This window comes from Vombatus ursinus, unplaced genomic scaffold (assembly GCF_900497805.2).
Source record: "Vombatus ursinus unplaced genomic scaffold, bare-nosed wombat genome assembly UNPS02014769.1, whole genome shotgun sequence".
Lineage (NCBI taxonomy): Eukaryota > Metazoa > Chordata > Mammalia > Diprotodontia > Vombatidae > Vombatus > Vombatus ursinus.
Window position 1 is genome coordinate 137,163 of NW_020954547.1, and position 26,375 is coordinate 163,537.

Genomic DNA, 26,375 nt, shown 5'->3' on the forward strand with positions numbered 1-26,375 from the left:
GTAAATACCCCTTTCTAAAAGACAGTTAGTCTGACTGACATATCAATTAATGATCATTAGGGGAACCACACCAGTGGAGGCACACAAGCCAAAGGAATAGAAATAATCTCTAGCTGCTCCCCTCTCCCCAAGCCTCTTTGGCTTACGCCTCTGAGGACCCAATCAGTGGGGCTTAGGGGTGAAGTGGAAAAGTGATTCCATATCATATGCTGCATGAATAGAATTTTCCAAGGAAGGAGACTTTTTTTTTTTAAATGCCAGAGGCCTTTAAAGAAATACTAATACTGATACTGATACTAATGATAATAATCCTCTATAAAAGTGGTTAGCAGAGATCACAGATGAGAAGAAATATCAAGAAACTGAATCACCAATCTCATTTTTTCTTCAATTTTTTCTTTACTGCAAGTCTATATGAACAAAGTCAAAGTGATAAGAAAAAAAAGAGAGAATCAAGCAAGAATAGAGGCATTACCTTATGGGCATTAAAAACTTTTCAAGAAGAGGAGTTAGACAAATTAAGAAAAATAGATAGATTAAAATGGAACAAAATGAGAAACTGAAGATAACGGAAAAGTAAAAGGTACAGAAAGAAGAGCATGAATGATTACAAGTAAAAGAATAGAGAAATAAAGGAATCCAAGGCAGACAGAGCAGAACAAAAGTGCTACTGGAAAAAGAAACGGAACCTGGGAGTGATGTAATGGCCTCACAAGTGAGTTCTACCATTCTTCTGAGAACAGTGGCTTGGACAAACTCTTTGCTACTGAGGCATGTGGGAAAAAGTTGAAATGCCCAGAACTGTAGAATAAGAAATATTAAAAAATTGTTAAGGCAAGAAGATATCATAACATGGATGCCACTGATATTACTAACCACTAATTACAAGATTTGTTTTGCAGGAAATTTGCTAAAAAAAAAAAAAAGCAGGTAAGAACGGCTAAGTGCTTGGGGCAAGGTATACCACCATTTACTACTGTATTTTATATTTGGATGGATGAATGATTCCATCAGTGTAGCTACTCCCTTCCCCTTAAACTAAGTACAACTCATTTTTTAGAGGACAGTGCTTGTACTCCTAGCCTGTGAATTAGCTTGAAAGATTCAGATCTGTAATTATTCTCTTTGCTGTGTGGAGTCCAAAGCTGTCCAATCTGCAAGAAAAACCACTGAGGCAAAGCTCCAAATCAATAGCACTATATTAAAGGGCCCATGGCTCCCTCTAATGAAGTTGACCTCGGATCTTCATCATGATCTGAGATGGCCCCTGGTCCCCAAGGCCTTACTTTTATATGGTTTGATACCTGAACATTAAAAACAGGAATGGTAAATTACAAAATCTCATTAGTTGATAGACCTTGCTTTTTGATATGTCAAAAATGACGTTATCAGCAGGGGAATCACGGGTTGGGTGAAGCATGGGATATCTCCACTGAGTAAGTAGTCATAAGATGTGCAAAACAAGAGTCATTTCCAGTGACTAAGTGGTTGTAAGATGGTTTCCTCCTCATGCTGGGTAAGAGAGGGTGGTCTAGAGGTACAAAAACAAATTGAGGGATTATGCCAAAGTCTCCCACCCATGCTAGGCTTGGACGTGGAATTTGAGCAAAAGAGGATGGAGATATCTTTGTCAGCATTCTTGTGGTTGCACAAGTGAGCTTCATAACTGGTAAACAAGTGTTGAACATTGGATTAAAATTTGAGGCCTACTATAAAGGCCTAATATGAGAACCTCTCTTATCTGTAGCTTATCTAAGAACCTATCTTATCCCTATACGATTTATATAAAATATGTTTTAGTACATGTTTATTCTTGTATCATTATTAGATGATTGACTAAATAACTAATAATTGCTAATAATCATTACCCATCATGGAATCACATTGAACTGATTAATACTGATTGGAATAGAGTAGGGGTCCAAATGAATAATTTCTCACAGCTGTCTCAATACAGCTAGGATGCAACAAGGTGGTACAGTGGATAGAGCACTGGACCTGAAATCAGGAAGACCAGAGTTCAAATCCAACCTCAGACATTTATTAGCTGTGTGACCCTAGGCAAATCCTTTGTCCTCTGTCTGTATCAGTTTCCTTATCTGTAAAATGGAGACAATAGCACCTACCTCACAAGGTTGTTGTGAAGATCAAATGAAATAACTGTAAAGTGCTTAGCAGTACGCCTGTTACATAATAAGCATTATATAAATGTTAGCTATTATTATTAGCTATTATTAATGCATGTCTTAGGCTTTGCTCTTATGCTTAGCTTCTACTTCCTAGGAATTGACCCCTTCCATTTCTTACTACAAGTCTCTTCTAAGAAAATGCAGTCTTGTTCCACTTCCCCTCTCCCAAACCTCCTGCCTGATTGCTTCCTCTTAGAGACACCTTGCAAAATTGTCTCAGGATGAATGAACATAGAGTCAGGCTGGGGACAGATTTATTGATGCCCATATCTGGCCATGAAGTGGTCGGTTAACCTGTCTAGGATGATGGATGGCATAAATTGTACCTCTTTCTTAGATAGAGCTCAGATCCTGTTAATAAGTAATAGCAAAATTTGTCAGTATATGTACCCATTGGGCAGACCAGAACAAAGAAAGAAAGGAGCCCACATTTCTTCCTTGGCTTAGGAATCTTTTCCTGTGTCAGTCACCAGCCTGCTACAGAGTCAGCATGGGAAAGCACAACTCATGATAGGACCTTTTCAGCTATTGGCCACTGCAAGAAAAGATTGAAACTGGGCAATTTTATCCTGTGGAAATTTCCTTCACCAATAAAACTGTAAGAGGGCCAGGCAGAAAAAGGGAAACAAGTTGACTTGACATAAAAATGTCCTGCCTGTCACTATGTACAGCAAATGTCAGTCAGTAGAACTCACAGCATACCACAGAATGAAGGAAGTTGAAGTGTGGGCCCAAGTATGCTGAATGTGGTTACCATTTTATGGCTAGTAGGACCAAATGACAAGGTTGCTGATTCCTACCTTATCCTATGTATATTTCAGTAAATAACCATGTTACATTCTTGCTAACTATAAGTTATGAATCTGGTGATGCTTTAAGAATGCAGAATTTGGTTAACTTTGCAATAGCAACTATAGTTACATACATAAAGATTCATGAACAATAAGTCATAATACAAAGGTTATTCTCCCTCAGATAACTCTCAATTACAGTTTACCATTAAAAAAAAAAAAGAATACAAAGCACATTAGAATAATTGTGATTGACTGATCTGTATTTCCCAGGAGTGGACAAATAACTTTGAAACTCAGAGTCAAACTATTTGAACACTAACTTGTTTCCAGTGACTTTAAAAAAATGAATTTTCTTATATAACTTATCCAAAGAATATGTGAACTGCTACAAATCTCAATGTAGAATTAAGGTAATGCTGAAGACTTTGCTTCTCTTTAGAGAGGAAATACGTTTGTGCATTTCATACAAAGTTCACAATGTCCTAGGCATGGTCACGAGTGTTACCTTCAACCATAACCCCCTATTGCTGAGTAAAAGGATTAGGTCAAGAACAGTGACAGTATTATGGGAATCTGAATGTTGGTTTGGTTTCACAATTTAAAATTTAACACACACATATGTTATATAAGTATAAGTGTGTATATTATATATATGTATACACACACAGATACAGATACACACACATACATATATATATGCACTTATATACATATATATGACAAGGAAAGTCAGTGCTAAGCTTTTGAACATCATAAAGTCTGATCAATAATTAGTGTGAGCAGTCAATGACTGTGAAAAAAAAGCACGGCTATTGGCATGCTATTGTCTGTTGCAAAGTACTAAGACTAATGATATAAAAACACTTATTATAGATTTGATAGCTCTGCAGAAATATACTAAGATCTAGTACTGACATGATAAACTGAACCACTGAAAAGAGATTCTGAAGCAATTACTAATCAGGAAAAGATTCTAATAAATCAATCAGCATTGAGTTTGCTCCTCATCAGCTAGATTCATGGTATTGCAAAGTTATTTACATTTTTAAATGGCTCACCTGGCTTAGCAATGATATTCAAATAATTTCCATAATGTTGCCTGACAAGGACAACTTAGGAAATTGCTCATTTAACTCTGGTACTTTAATGGACCAAGGGAAAGAGAGAGAGAGAGAGAAAGAGAGAGAGAGAGAGAGAGAGTGGGGGTAGGGAGAAAGGGAAGATTTAAACCAGGGAGTAGAAGACAGAAAGCAGACAAGCCATCTATTAAAGGAATATGATCTTAGAATACATTTAACTTTAAGCCAGAAACGTATGATGTGTGCAGAGTATATGGAGATGTATTTTTTGAATCTGGATGCATGCTTTCAACAGTGTGCAGAACTCTCCATTTGTAAACTCCCTCTTGTGTAGAACCACGGCTACTCTCTAATTTATTGTTTTAGAGTTAGTTGCTTGAGCCACTAAGGGACCGTCTGATTTGTCCACTTCTCCTAAGATCATTACTCAGAGGCAAGGTTTGAACCTAAACAACTCCAAAGCTAGGTCTCTCTCTACCATGCCATGTTATATAAATGCTGACTACAATTAATATATAAGATATGTTGTTTGTGTATTATTATGTCTATGTATGTATATATATATATATATGTATATATTGCACAGGAATTGCAAATAGATGATAAATAGCTAGATGAAGAGCTAAAGTTATCAGCTCTAAAAGATCTGTTGTTTGTTTCTGGTCCTGATCTGTGATTTCAGCTGTGCAGGGAACTCTCAACATAGACAATCCCTCCGCCAATACAAAATGGCAACTTATCTATTACTTAGAGTCTGAAAGAGCTGCTTGGGACACTGAGAAGTTAAATGACAGCTAATAATTGTTGAAGTAGGACTTTAACCCAGGTCCTTCTGATTCCGAGGCCAGCTCACAATCCATTACACACACCACCTTCTGCAGGAGGTCTCTCCTCACTCTCCCCACTCTCCCACTCTGTCCCCCCAAACCAGTTCCTTCCGTCTGAGATTAACATCCATTTGCATTATGCATATTTTATGTTACAATTATTTACCTGTTGTCATTCCCCCTCCCCATTAGAATGTAAGCTTCTTGATCTTTGGGTCCATGTTTTTGCTTTTCTTTGACCTCCAGCACAGGGTCTGAAAAGTAGTGTTTAGAGAGTGCTTATTGACTGACTGACATTATGCTACCTCTTGCCTGTCACAGAATCATAGATATGGAGCTGAAAGGGACTTTTTAGGCCATCTAGTCCAACCTCTTCATTAAACAGATCAAGAAACTGAGGCTCAGCGAAGTCAGATGACTTGCACAAGCTCATAGCAGAGCTAGGATTTAAAGTTAATTCTGGTGACTCCAAGTTCCACAAATCTACATGTGCACTATGCAGTGTACCATGTTAAATGTGTATTGAATATACATGTATATATAAATGCATGCATATATATGCATGCTACATGTATACATTTCTAAATACATATACATGAATACATACATATATAGATGAACAGACATATGTGTATGTATGTGCCGGTCGTGCCGCGCACTCTCCTCCTATAAGGAGCAGGCTGCCAGAGTCATACTTACCAGTCTTCAGTGCCCACCTGGATAAACACAGAGATGAGCCGATCAGGAGGTGCAAACACTCGAGCTTTATTCAGAGGCCATCACAGCAAGGCCAAGCAGGAAAGCAAGAGCAAGAGAGCAGGAGCAAAAGAGAGCGAGCTCCGATCTCTACTGTTCCTTAAGTACCTACTTAGCCCCTCCTCCTCAGCCTGCCTACCAGTCATTGATTGTAGGATCAGATACCGGAAGGGGATGTCTGGGTTTAGCGCTGCACCAAGGGAGAGGACGTGACACAGGAGGCTAGGACCGGATACAGGAAGGATACGTCTGGGGTTAGTGCATAGACAAAGGGAAAGTACGTGACACAGGAAGTCAGGCCCAGATACCGGGAGGAGGCGTCTGGGGTCAGTGCTACACAAAGGGAAAGTACGTGACCCAGGAAGTCAGGAAGGAGACATCTGGGGTTAACGTTGCACGTAGGGAGAGGACTAGACAAAGGGAACTTGTTCTCTGCCGTCCCACTCCCACGTGGCACAGCCCCCTGCCTCAGGAGCACGTGCTCCGGCTACTTCCTTGTATCCTGTTCCTTCCCCAGCTTATCACAGCTCCACATAGCACTGCCCACTGCCTCGGGAGCATGAGCTCCGGTTACTTCTCCATATCCAGTTCCCATCCCAGTTCACCACAACTCCGCCTAGCACAGCCCCTGCCTCGGGAGCGTGAGCTCCGATTACTTCCTAATATCTTGTTCCTACCCCATTTGCCACAACTCCCACGTGGCAGTGGCCAACATCAGACAATCCCTCACATATGTATATTCAGGCTAGGGAATAACAGAAAGCATGTGTAAGTGAAAGATGAATGAATGATGTCATTTCCTCTATTCTCATATCTTTATTAATTTACAGAACTGTAGACTAAACATTGCTATTCTAAGCCTTTTAAAACTTCTAAGATCACTTATTGTATCTAAGTATATTTACAATGCATAATAAGTAAATGAGTCCTCTTACCCCTTCTGATGAGAACAAGTATAAGATTCAAGCAAAGTCAAATAGTAGGTACAATAATAACTCATTAACACACTATCCAGGAACAAGTCATCCTTGAGGTCCTTAAGTCTTAAAGGGGAACTATTTGATACTGTTATATATAAGACTAGTAATTCTAAACTAAGGGAATCCAAATTCCCTGGATTCAGGGAATCCCTGATCCAAGCATACCATACAACATTCCATTTTTTCTCATATGGCAGAGGCATATTGGTGAACTACATATGGTGGTAGTTAGTTAGAAATTGTTTTGTAGATCTGCAAACCTTTCTAGATTAAAGTCAATAAGCACTGAAGAAATAAGAAAAGAGAAGTGCTCTGATCATACTAAGAGCAGAGTAAAAAAAAAATGCCTTAAGTAAATTCTCCTACATATTCAAGGAACTGTTTTTAATTCAATCAAGCATTTATTAAACACTTCCTATATACCACATACTCTGCTACCACATAATGTTCTGCATATATTAGGTACTTAATAAATGTTAGTTGACTATTGCCAATAAGGAAGTATTCATTACACTGATAATTATGTCCAAAATGGCACCAGGGAGTGGTGAGAGATTAAATAAATATATAAGATGACCTCTCTTCTCAAGGACCTTCTGATCTATGTATGGAATGCAGTGATTTTGGTTGCTAATAGAAAGTAAGGTGGGGTACAGTGGATAAAGCACCAGCCCTGAAGTCAGGAGGACCTGAGTTCAAATCCGGCCTCAGACCAAACACTTGACACTTACTAGCTGTGTGACCCTGGGCAAGTCACTTAACCCCAGTTGCCTAAAACAAATAGAAAAAAAAACAAACAAAAAAAAGAAAGTAAGGCAAAGGGTATCACTCCCATCAGCTAGATCCTTTCAATCTTGCTCCTGAGTTGATTTGCTTGGCTGGGGCAATACAGAGAGGAATTAGAAGCTCTACTTAGGTACCCTGGTATTTTGTTCTATATTCATGCCTTTTTTGAAGAGGCAGCTAGGTGGCACAGTGGATAGAGTTCTGGACCTGGGATGAGGAAAACCAGAGTTCATATCTGCTTTCAGACACATACTGGTTTATGTAACTCAAATCACTCAAGCTCTCTGTGCCTCAGTTTCCTCATGTGTAAAGTGGGGACAACAATAGCACCTATCTCCTAGAGTTATTGTGAAGATAAATTGAGATAATGCTTATAAAATGCTTTGCAAACCTTAAAGTCCTATATAAATGCCTACTCTTAGTATTTTGCTTTTCTTTTTGGCCTCGTAAGGATCAAAAGACATATTTTTTAAACAGAGAAGCACAGTGCTTGGCACGTAGCAGGTGCTTAATAAATGCTTGTTTCCTCTTCCTCCCCAAATCAGTAACAAAATCACTGGTCTCCCTATGTCTCCCTCTGGTCAAGAAATTGGTAGATGACAAACAAATAAACAGAGGGTAATAGAAGATCAGACTGTGACATAGTGAACCTGATCCAGAAATTCTAACAAGGAAGAGAGCACAGAAGGCTATAGCATCCATGAAGTACATGAAACCAGAGCTTAAAGAGCACTTACACTTAAAGTATTTTGTAGTAAAGGGAGCAGGGAATGAAGACAGAGGTGGGAAAGAAAGAAGGGCAAAGACAGCATCGATAAAAGTCTAGAGACAGATTTCATGTAGCTTATTTGGAGGAAGGTGAATGGTCTGATCTAGTTGAAGCAAGGGTTTCAATTGCTTTATTTATAATATGCATAGAGTCAAGATGTCCATGTAGGTGGACATGATTTATTATGAAGTCCCAGGGTGCAGGACTGCTTTCACATGGTCCTAAACATCCACTCTAGCTTCACTAGAAATATAAAGAACCTGACTTTGAGGTACCCTTCTGTTTAGTGCTGCTGTTTCAGATACTAGGGACTGAGATGTTGTTGGTCTAAGACACCTTCTTCCACCTAGGAGAACAGGGGGCAAATTTAGGATCAAATTGTTCAAAAGACAAGCCTCTATACATATTGGAGGCATGAAGCAGGACCACAATCCCTGTAGGAGGACAATTACTACAGTGCTAGCATACACAGGGTTTAGTAACTATTGTCCTTATTCTAAATTTAATGGGGGTGCTTTTTTCATACATTTTATTGATATGGTTTTTATATCACAATCATCTCTATGTGAGAGAGATGGAAAAGAAGGAAGAAAAGGAACCAGCCACACCTGGCTTTGCTTCCTATCTCTGCCAAGGATTGGACATACGGTCCTGGGCAATTCACTTCTCTTTTTGAAGTTTCATGTTCTTCAACTGTAAAATGAAAAGTTTAGACTAAATTATTTATAAGCCCCCAGTTGCTCTGAAATCAATTTTTTTTTTATGGTTCTAAATGTGTGATAGTGTGGTAGAACAATGGAAAAAATTCCAGGAAAGAGTCTTGCTGGGTAAAGGACCACTTGGTTCTGAGGAAGAAGCCAAGAAAGGTCAGGGCTAAATAAAAGACTTGGAAGAGTCCTTTGTCTCCATCTTTCTGGAACTTTGCAAAGTTATCCTCTAATTGCTGCATTACACAACTTTACCACCTCCACCACTAGAATCCTTATCCCCTATAGCTAGTATTCTTTCACTGTGGGCTTATTATGAAAATTCCCTTCTAATTATTGGTAGAGAGGGACTGATCCTCCTTAAACTATTACCACAGGCCTCCTCACAAAGATACATTAGGTCTATAGGTACATAAGCATCCCTAAATGAAGGCTTGGAACAGTTCTAGATGAGAGAAAATGAGTGGATCTAGTGGTCACCTTTAGGTCACCTGTAAGTTCTAAAAGAAGTATCATACAGACACTTTAATTGCAATGATGTGGAATGACAGAATCAGTATCCACAAAGATTTGTACAGGCTAGAACACTGGTTCAAACATAGTACAATGAAATTAAATAGGCACTTAAAAACTATCCCTAGAGAAAAGGAATAATAACAATGTGTAGAAGTTGAAGAGAGGCAAATTTAGGATTGATGACAGGAGAACAAACAACTTCCTATCAATCAAAATTGTCTGGAAGTGGAAAAGGGCTACCCTAGAAAATAGTGGCTTTTCTCAAATTGGAAGTCTTCAAGTTCTTCTGGGTATGTGGTTGTAGTACTTTGTCAAGTTTCTGAGATACAGCAGAAGTACTCATTTAAGATGAAAAAGGGCCCTTCCATATCTCTTTTAGCTTGGAGCCCAGAGGTGTGTGTCAATTCCTTGAGTAAGAGAATCAAGATCTTCCATACCCAGTCAGAGAGAAAACCATTAGCTCCTTTCTCTTCATACAGAGAAATCTGCCATTTCCCAGATTCTTTGTCTAGTGCTTCTTTTCAGAGAGCCCCAATCACCCTGACCTGTCCCCCTCAAAGTTAAATTTTTTTGGAAGCTAGAACAGTCAGCCAGAGAATTAAAGGCTGTAGGTTTTTAACCCATCTACCTACTTCCCCCTTCGAGCAGGAGCTGAATCCTTCTTAAGCCTCTATCTGATTTAAAGATAGAATGTCCTTTTAAAGTTCCAAAAATGACAATGCCAACCTGTATCCAACTTCAAAATCATTTTTAGGGTTTGAACAAACTGTCCAAATATAGGTCTGGAGCCCCACACTTTTTTTCAATTTCTTGAGATCTTTTGGGTCTCCCAAATAAAAAAGAAAGGGTGAGGCATCACCCTTCCCCTCAATTCTTTGTTCCAAATTCCTATCTTTATTAGTTAATGTGGCCAGCAATGTCTCACATGATTTGAGCCATCCTGTAATTAGTCAGTATACTCACCAAGTTTTCTTTACATGTTTTTTCCACTGCTTGCTTATTTTATAACCCTGCTCATAATATTTCAACATTCTCCTTTAAAAAGTTTTACAAGTCAATTTTTATTCAAACCAGTGTTGCTCTTGGCTACTATATCTTGCTTGGGAAGATCAAATATTTGCTGGTTAAAATTGTTTTCTAGGATCTTTTAGGTTCTTTGTTATGGTGATTGACTTACATTTGATTTAAAGGAAATTTGTTTAAAATTTTTAATAACAGATTTTTGCTGCTATTTGTTTTTATATCACCTACATTCCATAAGTCATACTTTCACCCTTAGTACATTAGTGTGTGTATCTTTCCATAAACTTTCCAACATTGTCTATCATTTGTCATCTTTATCAATGTTCTGATTATAAAGTGAAACTTAAGTTTTGGTTTACATTTCTCCTATTATTAGTAATTGGGAGCATTTTTAAATGTGGTTAGTACACAATTCCTTTGAGATCTGCTTGTTCATATACTTTGATCTCTTATCCCCTGGGCAATTTTTTTAGTGGGCAATTTTTTTAGTCCATATATTTCCATGAGTGAACAATCTATCTTAGATATCAGACCTTTATTAGAGATATTCAATACAAAGATTCATAACCTCTTCAATTTTGTAGAAATTAAATGATTTATATTGTGTTTGGTGACCACTTTTATTCCTTACTGGGTAAAGGATTGTCCCAGATTTAAGATTTTGTTATTGCTAGGTAGAAATCCAATTGATATTTATGGATTTTGTAACCTGCCTCTTCTCTGAAGCTATTGTCTTTATCAGTTTCTTTGCTTATTCCCTGAGATTTTCTATACAAACCATCATGTCATCAATAGATAGGAATAATTTATTTTTAGTTTCTCTCTGCAGTCAATCAGTCAGACTTTATGAAGTGTTTTCTATGTGCCAGGCACTGTAATAGATGCTGAGGATACAAATACAATAAATTAAACCATCCCTACTTGCAAAGAATTTATATATTCAAGTAACTTTAATGCTATCTAGACCTATGTCAAATAACACCAGGAAAAGAGGGAATTTTTGGTTTACTCCTGATTTAATTAGAAAGTTTCTATTTTTCCTATTACACATAATTCTAGCTTTTGGTTTTGGATAGATACATTGTCATATTAAAAAAAAAGTCCTTCTGAATTTATAGGGTTTTCAGCATAACTTTCACTTTGCCAAAAGCTATTTATTTATTTACATAAAGATGCAGTTTTGTATAATTTTATTTTAATATGTTGTTTTCTTAATGTTGGGCCATTATTGCATCCTAGTATAAATACTAGTTCATACATTTTTGCTTCTGTCTACCACCTCCCCTGATCTCTTCCCTTCTGTCAGTCCCTTCCCCATACTCTCTGTCTATGTATATTCCTTCTAGCTGTACTGTTAGTGATACAATTTTTAAGAATTACAAGTATCACCTTCCCATGTAGGGATATAAACAGTTTAGCTCTATTGAATCCCTTATGTTTTCTTTTCCCTTTTTACCTGTTTATGCTTCTCTTGGGTCTTGATATTGGAGATCAAATTTTTGGTTTAGTTCTGGTTTTCTCCTTATGAAAGCTTGAAATTCTGCTATTCCATCGAATGACCATTTTTTCCCCCTCCATGTATTATGTTTAATTTTGTAAGGTAAGTGATTCTTGGTTGCAGTCCTAGCTCCTTTGCCTTCTGGAATATCATGTCCCATGACCTCTGATATTTTAATGTTACATCTGCCAAGTCCTATGTGATCCTGATTGTGGCTCCCTGATATTTGAATTGTTTCTGGCCACTCGTAGCATTTTTTCCTGGATTGATAGTTCTGAAACTTGGCTATAATGTTCCTTGGAGTTTTTATTTGGGGTTCTCTTTCCTGAGGTTATCAGTGGATTCTTTCAATGCCGATTTTTGCTCTCTGGTTCCAGGATATCAGGGCAGTTTTTCTTGATAATTTCTTGAAAGGTGCTGTCCAGGTTCTCCTTTTGGTTATGGCTTTCAGGTAGTCCAATGATTCTGATACTGTCTCTCATGGATCTATTTTTCAGCTCAGTTGCTTCTCCCATGATGTATTTTACATTTTCTTTCATTTTTTTCATTCTTTTGAATTTGTTTGATTGATTCTTGATGTCTTATAGAGTCATTAGCTTCCACTTTTCCCAATTTTAAGAAGTTGTTTTCCTCAATGAGCTTTTGTACTTTCTTTTCCATTTGGTCAATTCTACTTTTTAAGCAGTTGTTTTCTTTTTCCAAGCTGTTGACTCTTTTTTCGTAATTCTCTTACATCACTCTCATTTCTTTCCCCCATTTTTCTTCTATGTCTCTTAGATGATTTTTAAGCTCCTTTTTGAGTTCTTCCATGAGTTCTTTCTGGGCTTCAGATGACTTCCCATTTTCCTTTGGGTTTTGCCCATAGGTGTTTTGCCATTGTTGTCCACTTCGGAGTTTTTTACTTGATCTTTCCTGTCACCATAATGACTTTCTATGGTCAGATTCTTTTGTTTTTTTTTTGTTCTTCCTGTTTTGTCTTTTTCCTTCCTTTTAAATTTGAGCTCTGCTCCTGGGGTTAAAGGGGTACTGTTTCAGGCTTGTTGTGCCAGGGGCTGCAGGTGCTGGTTGTTTACATAGTGCTGCACTGATGTTACCCTGAAGCCTACTTGGGCCCCTTGTGTCAGATGCTGTGCTGAAGGGGTGTGATGGGGATGTGTGGCTGGTGCTGTTGGCAGCCATAGGGATCTAGTGGCTGAGCCAGGATCCTAATGGTGGTGTTTGGCATGTGCTAAGGCTGGTGGGGTGTTTCTGCATTTCCCCAAGGCTGCACTGAAGCACTCAGTGGTCTGGCAGCTGGAGGCTACCTCTTTGCCCAGGGCTATGCTGAAGCACACGGAGGTTCTCAAGCTGGAGCCCATTGGTTCCCCTGGCTATGATAAAGCATATGAGGGATCCTGGTGTTGGCGTTTGCCTGCTCCATGGCACTGGGGCTCAGGATCTCCTATTGGTTTGCTGAGGTGGGGCTTGCTGCTGGTGGCTGCTGGTTTGCTAGGACACTTCCTATCCTGGATAGTATTTCCCTCTTACTTGGGTGACTCAGACCTTTCTTGCTCATCTTCCAAGTTTCTTGAGCTAAAAGGTTGTTTCACCCCATATTTTTTGCTGATTCTCCTGTATCAGCATCTGTTTGAGGGTGCCATTTTATGGTTATTTGGAGGTGAATATTGGGAGAGTTACAGCAATTTACTGTATACTTACCATCTTGGGGCCTGGAAGTGAATCCAGTTCATACATTTTTGGATAAAGTATGGTAGCCTTTTTTTTAGTTTTTTTTTTATTTAAAATTTAGTAAACATTCACTAATGATTTTATTTTGTAGTTCTTTTGTTTTTTTTTTCCTTCCCTGGTTTAGGTATTTTGACTATATTTGTCTCATAAGAGGAATTTGGTAGAATGTTTCCTTTCTGAATTTTTGAGAATAATCTGTATCAAGTAAGTTACAAAGTTGTTTTTTTTAGTTAATCTTTGATATGCATCTCCTATAAATCAACCTTGACCAAGGCTTTCTTGACCCCTTTAGGTAGTTCCTTTGTAGCTAAATTTATTTTTCTGAAATTAAATTATTTGAGATCTTTATTTAGTGTTCTAGCAATTAGTGTATTTTATATTTTTCTAGTAAATCCTCTATTAATTTTGGAGTTTCAGTTTTTCTGGCATGTAAGTGTATATAGTAGGTGTTCTAGGCCAGGTCTGGCTTAGCTAATCAGATGGTTCAAGTTTGGAATGAGAAATAAATGGGAAACTATTGTGACATAATGTATCTCACGTTCTCTATTACTTCCCCCCCCACCCCACTATTAAGTATCTCTTACTTTAAACCGATATGATCTGTGATTAGTCTAGTAAACACATTCATGAGCTACAGTTTTGAGTGGATGCTAACCGACAAAGTACTTTAAGCCTGGCTTTCTGGGTGCCCAAGTAGAAGGTGTTGGTGTCAAGAGGCGATGGACCATGGGTGTCTTCATACACTTTGTTGAGCACTACTCTAAAGGACTTAGGCCTGAGGGTGCCATTCCAAGTGGGCAACTGAATGTGGTCTGCATGATTCTTGTAGTTGTCCAATGTCAACATGAAACTGTACCTTCTGAAATTTGCCTATTTGCTGACTCTTTGGAAGTGGCAAATAATTTGGTGGTATGTATGGTCCACAACCTGGAAGACACACGATTGAAAGACTGGGTGCCATTTGTCATAATTTAATTAGTACCTGGAATGCCAACCCCTCCTAGTGGAAAAGTGGAGGGAGGGAAGGGAATATTTATATAGCATCTACTATGTACCAGGAACTGTGTTAAGCACTTTATAAATATATCACTTAATCCTCACAACCTTGGGAAGTAGATGTTATTATTATTCCTATTTTATAGTTAAGGAAACTGAGGCATATAGAGGTTAAGTGACTTGCCCAAGGTCCCACAGCTACTAAGTGTCTGAGGCCCAATTTGAACTTGGGTCTTCCTGACTCCAGGCCCAGTGCTCTATCCACTGAGAAGCTTAATTTCCCCTAGAAATGATCACCTTCCTTAAGAACAGGGCAGGGGTGAGAGGAAGATGACCTCACCCAATCCTTAAATTTCTGGGTGGTCACTGCACCAGAGTTATATGAGACATACCTGCTGAAGAATAAAGAAAAGTTATTACTCTTGATGTCTCTCTTACCAAGAAAAAGAAAAAAAAAAACTAGCACACATTGCAGGTTTATTCAGATTTTTACAATGACACACTCTCTGCCTGGTCATCCTATTATGACCTATTTACAAGGTCAACTGTTAAGCAACCACCTTTGAGTATGGACCCGTCAACATTAGAGTCTGAAGAAAATGAAGCTCAGTAAGGTTACATGACTTCCCCAAGGCTCCACAGATAATAAGTGAAAGGAACAGGATCTGAACTCCAGTCTCATGGCTTCATGTTCAGTACTTTTTCCATTGTACCACTGTCTTTCTGCCCATGGCTTACCATACACATGGCCCAATAAGTGACTTTGAAAGTTAACACAGGGCCTTTTCAGCTACATCTCACAGGAAAAGATAAGACCATATAACCCAGCCTCCTGTATAGATTCCCTGGTCTCCTTTGTGAAGAGGAAGTGGTATAATGTTCCAAAAGGCAGCTATGGAGAGAGGGAACCATATCGTAGAGTGCTGGGAGTTTCTGAATCTCAGCCTCATGGAGGAACACAGAGATCTATGCTGAATATTTAGCCTATGGCTCGGGTGCTAGAAGAGCTATGGTGTTAAACCACAAAATGCGCAAAAACCTGAACTCTGCCCTCTTCTACAAGTTATTAGGATTATACAGGTCCAATGAGAAGCTTAGCTCTGTCTCTTTGAACCCCGAGTTCACTTCCCTTCCGGGATAAAGTCAAGCCTTTATAGTACTGTAAGCCTAGAGGCCTATATAGGTCCCCATAATGGAAAATGGGACTCACTGGAATGTCAGGGGGTTAGGTTTCTATCAACCCCAAGTATGTTTCACTTACAAGTCCAATCCTTGCAGTAGTACTTTAAAGTGTAAAGGTCTCTGAGGGTGAAAGTAGGACTTTCTAGAGAGGGTTTGAAAATTTTATTATTTTCAAGCCACTGTGACTGTGTTGTTTTATATTTTCTAGAGGGTGAAATGATTGTGCACAGTTACCTCATACACTGCAAGTGCATTTGCCTAGGAACTGGTGACTCCAAGATCACACCCAGTTCAAGTTAAGTGCCAGAGTTTGGATCTACACCCAAAAATCATGATGCTCGGCCTTCTCCAGTCCTGTGGTGCTTCTCTAATTCTCTACAACTTTTCAAAGATCAATAGCCAACAGGAGCACAGTGCTTTAAAACGTCATTCTTCCAGGCCTAGTGACTTGAATTCATTGTGATCGGCTAGGGACTCTTACCATTTCATCATTTATGTAGCGTTTCCAACTCCTGGGTAACCAACTCTATCCTGTCCTTTCCAGTCTTAAGAAGTAAAGGTATTTTGCCTTCTCTGTGGTCTGTGACCACTGTCCCATTCACTTGGTGTAGTAGGCCCTTAGCATATAGCACATGTAACAAGCCCTTTTTGGTTTCCTTTAGCATACTTAGCCAGTCTTAGCTCACACAGAGCTTTAGCATTTCTGATACCATTCTTAGAGACCCTTGCTACTCCTCCAGTTATCTGACCTTTCTTTTATGCAAATGTTTCCTCCCCACCCCCAATATGTATCTTTTAAAAATCTTTGCTATTGATGAGGTTTCTAGAATCTCAGAACTACATCTCCCAGAAGTCCTCCATGAGTCAGAAGCTTTTTTGGGTGCCAGATTTGAAAGGATGCAAAGCTAGTTAAAGAAAAAAGGACTAAAGACAGAAGAGACAGGGAAAATAAAGAAAAGATGACAGTGAACTGTATTTAGTGCATTCCAGAGCTAGCAGCATGAGGTATTACTTCTAGCATCTATCTTTGCAATTGAACCACTCTCTAGAAAACTACTAGATGACCTCTAATTGATGGAACTTAGGGAGGTCCATCACTCCTTGGTGTACAAGCTGCTTCCTCCTAAGGTCAAATTCCCTCTCTATGGGAAGAGCCTCAAAATTTTGTACTGAACGTTCTGTTGTCTTCCTTTCTTCCTGTGTCTCATTTTCTTTGATCATTAAACCTCATGGTTCGGGTTATGTATTTCTTATGGAAGGAATGCTGAATTTGGACTCCATGGAACTGGGTTCAAATGCTGGCTTTGCCACTTACTAGTTTGAGGTCTTGAGCAAATCACCGTACTTCTTGGACCCTTATTTTCATCAACATAAAAAATGGGGTGAGGGGGAGATAGTAGAATTAGTTGAGCCCTAAAGTCCTTTTCAATTCTATCCCCTCTTTGTCATTTCCTTACCTAAGGAAATTAATTCAGATCTCATCCTATCTCAGCCCTGCCCAGGCAGAACAGAACAAGTATGGTCTGATTCCCTTAAATAAATAGCCCATGGCTGACAATAGCAGTCATTTGCTGTACTATAATTCCTTCAGAAGATTTGGGGGGTGTGAGAGGAGAGGCAGGGCAGTTGTAATAAATGCTGGATAAGGCACATTTTCTAACCCAAAGAAAGGAAAGAAACCTTTGGTTCAGGCAAAGTATCTCCAGCAATTCTGGCCAAAGGCAATACCTGAAGTCCCTCAGACTCTACCCTGAGTGGGTAGAAGACCATCTCTAATAATCATTCATGGAATGAGCCAAACTGGCCTTTGTGGCAGAACATATCTAAATGGGTTACCCAGTGGATCAATCCCACTTCACTATAAATAGCACCCTACTTCCTAGTTTCCATTTAAAACCAAGATTGTTAACCAGATGACTCCCTAGATTCAAGCAAAGGCAAGGAACATCAATGCCAGCTTTTTCTGGGCTCTCTGTAAGGATTTGGTATGGAATACTTCTACCCTAGTGAATCAATTTTTGCAGGATTTGGTCACTCTGGAGATTAATCAATCTAGAATCAATTGGTTGAGAGATAGCACATCATATTGGATATAGAGATGGCCTCAGAAATAGGAAGACCTGAGTTCAAATACTGTCTCTAATATGTGTTTATGATCTTGATTGACAATCTACATTGATGGAGTTTCCTCACAGGAATTTCCCTATCTGAATGAAATCCCAGGATGACAAAACACTAATTATTAGTAGAATATTTATCTTAGCTAATTAACCAAATAGATCTAAGGCCCAAGAATAATTTTGCTTGGCATCTTCAAAATGTTGCTTTGTATACTGACATACTAGGAATGAAAAAGAGTTGTCCATTTTGGTTCTGATACTGTTCCTTCTTAGTCTCCTTTGCTGGATCATCCTCCATATCCTACCTGCTATGAGTATACCCCAAGGCTCTATTCTGGGATCTCTTTGTCTATGTTCATCATAGTCATCCCAAGTATCCTCCCTTCTTCTCTCAGCGAGGCATTCCATGACAAGCAGTATTTTTTAAAGAGGAAAAATCAACCCAACTTGATATATTGAAAAACTCTGAAAACACATGTGATGTGTAACACCTGTGGACCTCCCACCTCCACAGAGGGGTGAGTTGGGGGTGTCCTCTCATATTTCTTCATTTGAGCCTTGCTTTTTATAATTTTATTATATTTACTTTGTGTGTGTGTGTGTGTACTTTCCATTTGTATCATTGTAGTTATTGTTCATATTGTTTTCTTAACTCTGCATCAATTCATGTAGATCTTTCTATACTTCTCTATTCATCATCCACATAATTTCTTATAGCATAGTGATATTCCATTACATTCATGTACCACAATTTATTTAGCCATTCCCCAAAGTAGATGGGCATCTACTTTGTTTCCAATTCTTAGGTACCACAAAAAGTGCTGCTATAAATATTTTGGAGTTTATGGGACCTTTTTCATATTGATGGCTTCCTACGAGCATAAGCCCAATAGTGGAATCTTTGGTTCAAAGGGTATGGATATTTTTAGTCACTTTATTTACATAATTCCAAAGTGCATTCCAAAATGGTCACGCCATTTCATAGTTCCACCAACGTCTGTCATTCCACCACTCCCCAACATTGACTATTAGCATTTTTTAAAAAATTTTTGTCAATTCAGAATGTGAGGCGAAACATCAGGGTGGTTTTGATTTGCATTTCCAGAACTATATCAAATAACACTGTGAGAGTAACTTGGCTTCACCCACACATTTACTAGAGAAAGGTTCTAGTGTAGCTCCATTGCTTTTGTTTGTGAAGATGCTTTGTAGGATGCTTTTTATTTATTTTTGCTTTTGTTTGTGAAGATGCTTTGTATGATGCTTTTTTTTTTCAAAAAAGGCTCCTCTATGCCTATACTTTGTACATAGTATAGTATGCCTATACTACTGTACTTTGAAATGATAGGCACACTTTTAGCATAAAAGCCTTTATCAAGGGTTTTTTCTACATCTATTAAGATGATCATGTAGTTTTGGATGTTTGGGCTTTTAACATGATTGTTTTCCTAACGAACCATCCTTCCATCATTGATAAATTTCACTTGGTTATAATGATGTCTTGGACAAATTACTATGGTCTGTTTGACAGGATTTGGTTTTAAATTTTTGAGTTAATGTTCATTAGTGACAAAGGCCTACAGTTTTCTATGTTTTCTTTCCCTGGCTATGGTATTGCTACTATATTTGTCTCATAAAAGGATTCTGGTAGGGGGCTTGCTCAATTTTTGAGAATCTTTTGTAAAATAAGGATACTAAATGTTCGTTAAAAGTTTGATAGAATTTTCCTGTGAATCCATCAAGACTAGGAATTTTTTTCTTTGATAGTTCCTTTATAGCTTTATCTTTTTTCCTTTTTCTAAGATTGAATTATTTACCAAGCTGATCGTGATAGTTTATATGTTTTATATTTTTGAAGGTATTCCTCTATTTAAGTTTTGTTAGCATAAAACCATGCATATGTTCTGATTATTCTTTTTTCTTCTGGTTTTGTTATTTCATCTTACTCATTTGCTGTCTTACTTCATTTTCTCCTCTCTTTTTAGTCAGATTAGCTAAGGGTTCATCAATTTTAAGTCTTTTCAAACTTTTTCAGTTTTTAGTTTTTTGGTTTGCAATTCATTTCCTCTCTAATTTTAATATCTCTTCTTTCACACCTGTTTCAGGTTCGTTGGCTAATTTTTTAAATGCATATTTGGTTAATTCTCTTTTTCTACTTTGTTAACATATGTTGGTAAGGATATGATTTTTTCCTTGAGGACTGTTTTAGCTAAATCCCAGAAATTGTTATACTGGTTTTCCATTATCATTCTCCTTTCCTATAGTTGTTTCTATGATTTGTTCTGAGACTCGCTCAGTATTTAGAAATTGTAAAGTCTACATGTGGGTCTGTATCTTTTCTTTGTGGTCCCTGTTACCAATTACTATTTTTATCATATTATGGTCTATAAAGTATGTTTAAGTATTCATATATGTTTAAATTTCTTTGCAACATCTCTATGCCTTAGCACATGGTCAATTTTGGTAAAAGTTCCAAGTGATGCTAAGAAATATATACATATTATTCTTTTTCTGTCTCATTTAAAAGATGCCATTTATCTTTTAACTCGTTTCTCCAGCAATTTGTTAGTTCCATATTTTCCCTTTTATTTGTTAAAACTGAGAGAGTGATACTGTAGTCTCCTGTCACTGCTGTGTCAGTCTTATTGTAGCTCAGATGTCTCCTTTATGAATTTGGATGCTAAGGCATTTTGAGTACATAACTTCATTGAGTTTTTTTGGTTGTTTTTCGGTCTATGGTTCTTTTCAGCTAAATAGTTTCCTTGTTTATCCATTTTTTGCATACTTGTTTTTGCTTTGTCAGATAGCATGATTGTAACAACTGCTTTTGATTCACTTGATGCATAGTAATTTTTTTAATCTCATGTTTTATTTTGTTTTTTAAATGTTTCTTTTAAGCCATATTTTAAGATTTTGTTTTCTTATCCAATCTGTCCCTCTTTGTTTTATTGGATAGTTTAATCCATTCACATTTAAAGTTATGAGTTAGGTTTATATTTTCCTTAATCTATAATAATTTTTTTTTCAAAATTTCCTTTTGCTAATGTTTTCTGTTGATTTGTCAATTTATCTTCAAGGTCTTTGCAGTTTTTTTCTTCTAAGGTTTCTTTTTTTTCTTCTTTTTCTCTATTAATTTTCTGACACCCTCCTTCTGACTGTGGCTTCCTTAGGGGCTGGATCTCAAAGCATACAGCCTTCTTTCATGCTGGGCAATTCACAGTTCACCAGCCTATTCTCTGCCTCAAGTGACTTTTGGGTAGTCTGAATTCTCCCCCAGCTCAATGCTGTGCTCTTTCTCTAAGGCTTTGTGGAGTACCACAAAACTCTGCAATGTCCTTCCATTCCCATTCCTGTCCTACTCTTTTTGTTCTTCAGTTCAGCACTGGCAATTTAGACAGCTGCTGCACCGGTGTCATAGGGTGGTCTGGTCATAGAGTGGTCTGCCCTAGCATGCACAGTTCACAGCTTTGTAGCACTGGTGCTAAGAGGTTGTCCGCCCAGGCACCCATAATTTGGCTTTACAGTGTTGGTGCTCCTGGGTTGTAGTCCCTGGAAGGTTTTTGCTGTTGGAAGGTTGGTCATGCTGGCTATCCCAATCTGGGCAAACACCTGCAGCCTGGATGTCAGATCTCAATGGCAATAAAAAGGAGATGGGACTAGAATGGGTTTTCTTGGGTTCTTGGATCTGTTGGTGCAACTTCACTGCCATCAGCATAGCTGGTGGGAAAGGGATCCCGAGTTCAGCATTAGCAAGCACCAGTTCACGGGTTTGTTTTTTACTTTCTCTTGCACTTCAGGTGTCTTAGACCAGGGAGATAGCTTTTTTATTTTCGACATAAAATTTTTGTTATGGAGAGGCTTGAAAGGTCATGGGAATCAGAGAAAATGTCTAATCCTCAATCTTGTTACTCACACAATATGAAAAACCTGTATAATCTTGTTTTTACATATTTGCATGTAAGCTTTTTGAGAGCAAGACTGTCTTTTGCCTTCCTCTGTATCCTCAGTGCCTAGGGTAATGCCTGGCACATGGTAGGCACTTCATAAATGCTTGCTAAGGACTACCCATTCTCTTGATCAAATACAAATTCCTCTGTTCGGCATTTAAAGGCCTTTATAACCTGTCTCCAACTTAATGTAGCTTTCTAGGCTTATTAAACATAACTATCCCTGTATGTAATCTATGGTCAAAATCTTATTCCACCTATTTTCTCTAAGTCTTTGAGTAGGCTCCCTAGTTTCTTCTATCTCTTGGAATCTTTAGTTTCCTTTAGGACTTGGCTGAAGAGCAACTTTATGCATGAGGCCCTTCCTGGTCTTCCATCCACCCATCTTGAATTTGTTTTCTATGTTTTTAATTTTTTTTACGATTATTATGTACACATTCTCTTCTATTAAAATATAAGTGCTACTGAAAAAAATGTTTAAATGTGTATTTTCAAATGTGTATATACACACACAACTTCTTTACCTTGCCTAATGATTTATCTTGCATTTTTTTAAACATAATATGTCTGTATTTTATACATTTCCCCATGGAAATTCCTTGAGTTCCAAGACTTAATTTTTGTTTTTGTGTATTTCTACCACCTACACAGTACCTGGTACATAGCAGGAATTTAATAATAATGTTTGCTGATTGATCAAGTGGCACTGGTATAGAGAGTTTCCTTTCTAGAAGGATTCCCCATACAAATGCAATCACAGACCTAGTTCAGAATAAAATAAGTAAGACATGGCTACCAAGAAGTCCATACTTATTCAACACTGGTTTGTGCATGAGGCCCCATCTTCAGTTGTGACCAAAATCTTTGTGGATTTTTCAGCAGTTAATCATCCTGCTTGGCAGAGAAATACTTGCCTGTTCTGGGCTCGGGAAGGAAGTGTGAGGCAGCAAAGGATGTATTTCTAAGGACATTTCCTGTATCACGTCCTGCTTGGTCTTCAGTTTTCTAAACATTAATGGGGGCAATGACCCTCTTTAAGGTACCATACTTTCAGACCTAATACTTTCCAAGAGGTTTTTTGGATGTGAAAACAAGTTGCAATTACTGAAGAGGGAAGCTTTAAAAATCTATCTACACATAAAGCTTTAATACATACACTACTGTGTAAATCTCTAAATCTTAAAAAAAACCCTAAATTTCAAAAACTGAAAATACTATGCAACTAAAATATCATATAACCTACCACATTTAAAGAAAAAAGGAATTATCTAAAGAAACCAACATGGATGCAGAGGGAATTGTAGTGAAGCAGACAGGACAGCAGGGCAGCTAGGTGACTGTCAGGAAGCTGGGCCTGAAGTCAAGAAGACTCCTCTTCCTGAGTTCAAATCTGCCCCGACACTTACTAGCTATGTGACCCTGGGCAAGTCACTTAACCCTGTTTGCCTTAATTTCCTCATCTATAAAATGAACTGGAGAAGGAAATGGTAAACCACTCCAGTAACTTTGCCAAGAAAGCCTCAAATGGGAGTCATGTGAAGAGTCAGACAACTGAAACGACTCAACTAAAAAAGGACACTGAACTTGGAGTCACTAAGAACTGGGTTCAAATCTTGCCTCAGGTGCTTACTAGCTATATGACCCAAAGCAAGTGACTTAACTTTTCTGGGCCTCAGTTCATCTGTAAAATGAGGGGATTGGAAATTCTAGCTTCCTAAGTCCTTTCCAGCTCTAAATCTATGATCCAAGTTAAAGTTTAAAGATGCATAGTCAGAATGTGAAAGCAAGAAAAGGTAACACAATGACAAAAGCATGGCACAGTCCTGCAAGAAAGTGTTTCTGAAGGATCTTGATAAGATGGAGAATGTTCAACAGAAAGTAACCAGGATGGCTTATGCTAGAAGGGCCTCATGTTAACAGCATGAAAATCAGTTGAGTAAATAGGGATAGTTAGCTTGGAGAACATTCACAAAAAGTGATAGTTATTTTCAAGTATTTAAAGGGATGAAAAGTAAAAGAGAAATTAGACTTGTGCTTAGCTTCAAACGGCAGAATTAGAAGAAATGAAGTTTTAAAAATCCAAGTTTAAGCTTGAGGTAAGAAAACCTATCATTAGGGCCATCACAAAGCACTGTATTATTAGAATGTAGTGGATTTTCTTCTCACCAGAGATATTCAAGCAAAAACCAAATGATCACTCATCATTTTTCCTTTTCAAATATAAGTTGGAATAGATGGTCTCCAACATCCCTTCCATTTCTGAAATCTAATTCTTTCATAATTGACTTTCTGCTGTGTCTACCCTACTAATCCGATTCCTGTGCAAAACCCATGATCTACAGTCTCTAATCCCATTTCTTTGACACCACATTTTATTAGAGTTAAGTCCCAAAGATTTTCAATTGGTAGCACTACAAATTTATCCTATTTAACAATAACTGAGCCTTCACTATAAGTCACTGTTTCAGTTATCAACTCCTTAGGGCATTTTCCCAGAGACTTTTTGAAACTTTTTTTCCTCCCTTCAAACTCTGATCTCACAAATCCTCAGCTATCAGATAACTGCTACTAAACATATGAGTTGGTGTTCATTCCATACTTTAAAACTTCTCTATACCTTCATTAATTTTTTTTGTCACAAACATTTAGAGTATCCTCTTTTTTCAAGGATAACTCCTCTAATTATGTCCTTGAATTCTTCCTGTGCACTTCCTTTGGGAACTTTCCCCATCATCCCCACCTTTATATTTTTTCAAAGCATTCTCATTCACTAAATCCATGCTCTTGACCTTCAAATATGCTTATATCCTCCCCTTATCCTTAAAAGTAGCATTTTTAAAAGTGTGGTATAAAGAATCGTGGGGAGTTTGTAAGGTCAAAACTATTTTCATAATACTGAGAAATTTCAGTGTTTAATACAGTAAATATTGGTAGATATAACCCACACAAAAGCCTTTGGGGGATCTTCAATAATTTTTTAAGAGTATAAAGGGGTATAGAGACCCAAAAGTTTTAGAATCATTGCAAAAACAACCTCCAAACCCTTCTCTTTATGTTGTTAAATTATCCCCTTGAGACACAATCCCATCTCTTGTAACAAAAAACTTCTTGGAGTAGTCTAAACCTGCTACCTCCACTTCATCACCAACCTTCAGATGGAGATGAGGAGATGAGGAGATGAAGAATTCCAGGCAGAGAGAATAGGCAGTAAAAATGCCCAGAAGCCAGGAGATAGTGAGTAAGGGATAATCAACTGACAAACATCTATTAAGCACCTTTTCTAAACACTGGAAGGCTGGGAAGGTAGGAGGAGTCAGATTATGAAGGGCTATAAAAGCCAAACAAAGATTTAGTCCTGGAAGTAATAAGGAATCACTGTTCAGTAAGTAGCTTGAACAGGGCATGGTGAGACCTGTGCTTTTATAAAGCTCAATTTGACATCTGAGTGGAAGGAGGACTGCAGTAGGAAAGAACTGAGGCAGAGAAACCACAACAAAACGGTGGCAGTGTCAGGAGAAAGTATTTAGGACAGATGCCGCAAAGGTAGAAACGATGGGATTTAGCAACAGATTGGATATGAAAGAAGAAAATGGGGAGTTGAGGATGACAGTGAGGTTGCAAGCCTGCATGACTGGGGTGGAGGAGGATGGTGATATCAAGGTTTAGGAAGAAATATCATAATGACTTCAATTTTAGACACGAGGAGTTTAAGGTGTCTATGAGACATTCAGTTAGGAATGTCCAATAGAAAGACTGGATATCAGGAGAGAGATCAGAGCCAGACAAATATATCTGAGAATCATTTACACAAAGATGTTATTTGAATCAAAAGGAGCTCACGAGGTCACCAAGTTACATAGCATAGGAGGAAAGTGCTCCGGATAGAGTCTTGGGGAACACCCAACAAGAGTGACTTGGATGAATATACAGCAAAAGAGACTGAGACTGGTCACATGGGCAGGAGGAGAACCTGAAAAAAGAAGCGTCATGGAAAAAGTCACTACGGCAACATTCAACAAGTATTTATTGAGTGCTTGATATAAACTGAACACTAAAGGGAGAGTATCAAGGAGAAGATGGTGACAGGCAGTGTTAAAGACTGTAGAGAGATTGAAGACGAGGACTGAGAAACGGCCATTAGATCTGGCAAGTAAGAAATCATTGGTAACTTTGCAGAGAGCAGTTCCTAAGTCCGGAAGCTAGACTGAAGAGAGATGAGGAGAGGAAAGTGTATCCACCACAGATGGTCCTTGCAAGGTGGTCAGCCATAAAAGGGAAGGACAACAAGCAATAATAGTTAACTGGAATAAGTGATGGTTTTCTGTGGATAGGGAATGCATATTTTAGATATTAGGGAATCAGCCGGTAAATAGAAAGAGATTAAAGATAAGTGAAAGAGTGGGAATAATAGGGGAAATTTCCTGGAAAAGATGGGAAGAATAAGATCACTTGGGACTAGAGGGGTTTGCGCTGGCCAG

At 38.1% G+C, this 26,375-nt stretch overlaps 1 pseudogene; it reads right to left on the minus strand.

Moving 5' to 3' along the window:
• The window catches only part of LOC114043569, a 33,816-nt pseudogene extending 20,713 nt beyond the window's left edge, over window positions 1–13,103 (minus strand).
• Window positions 13,104–26,375: the final 13,272 nt, after the last annotated feature.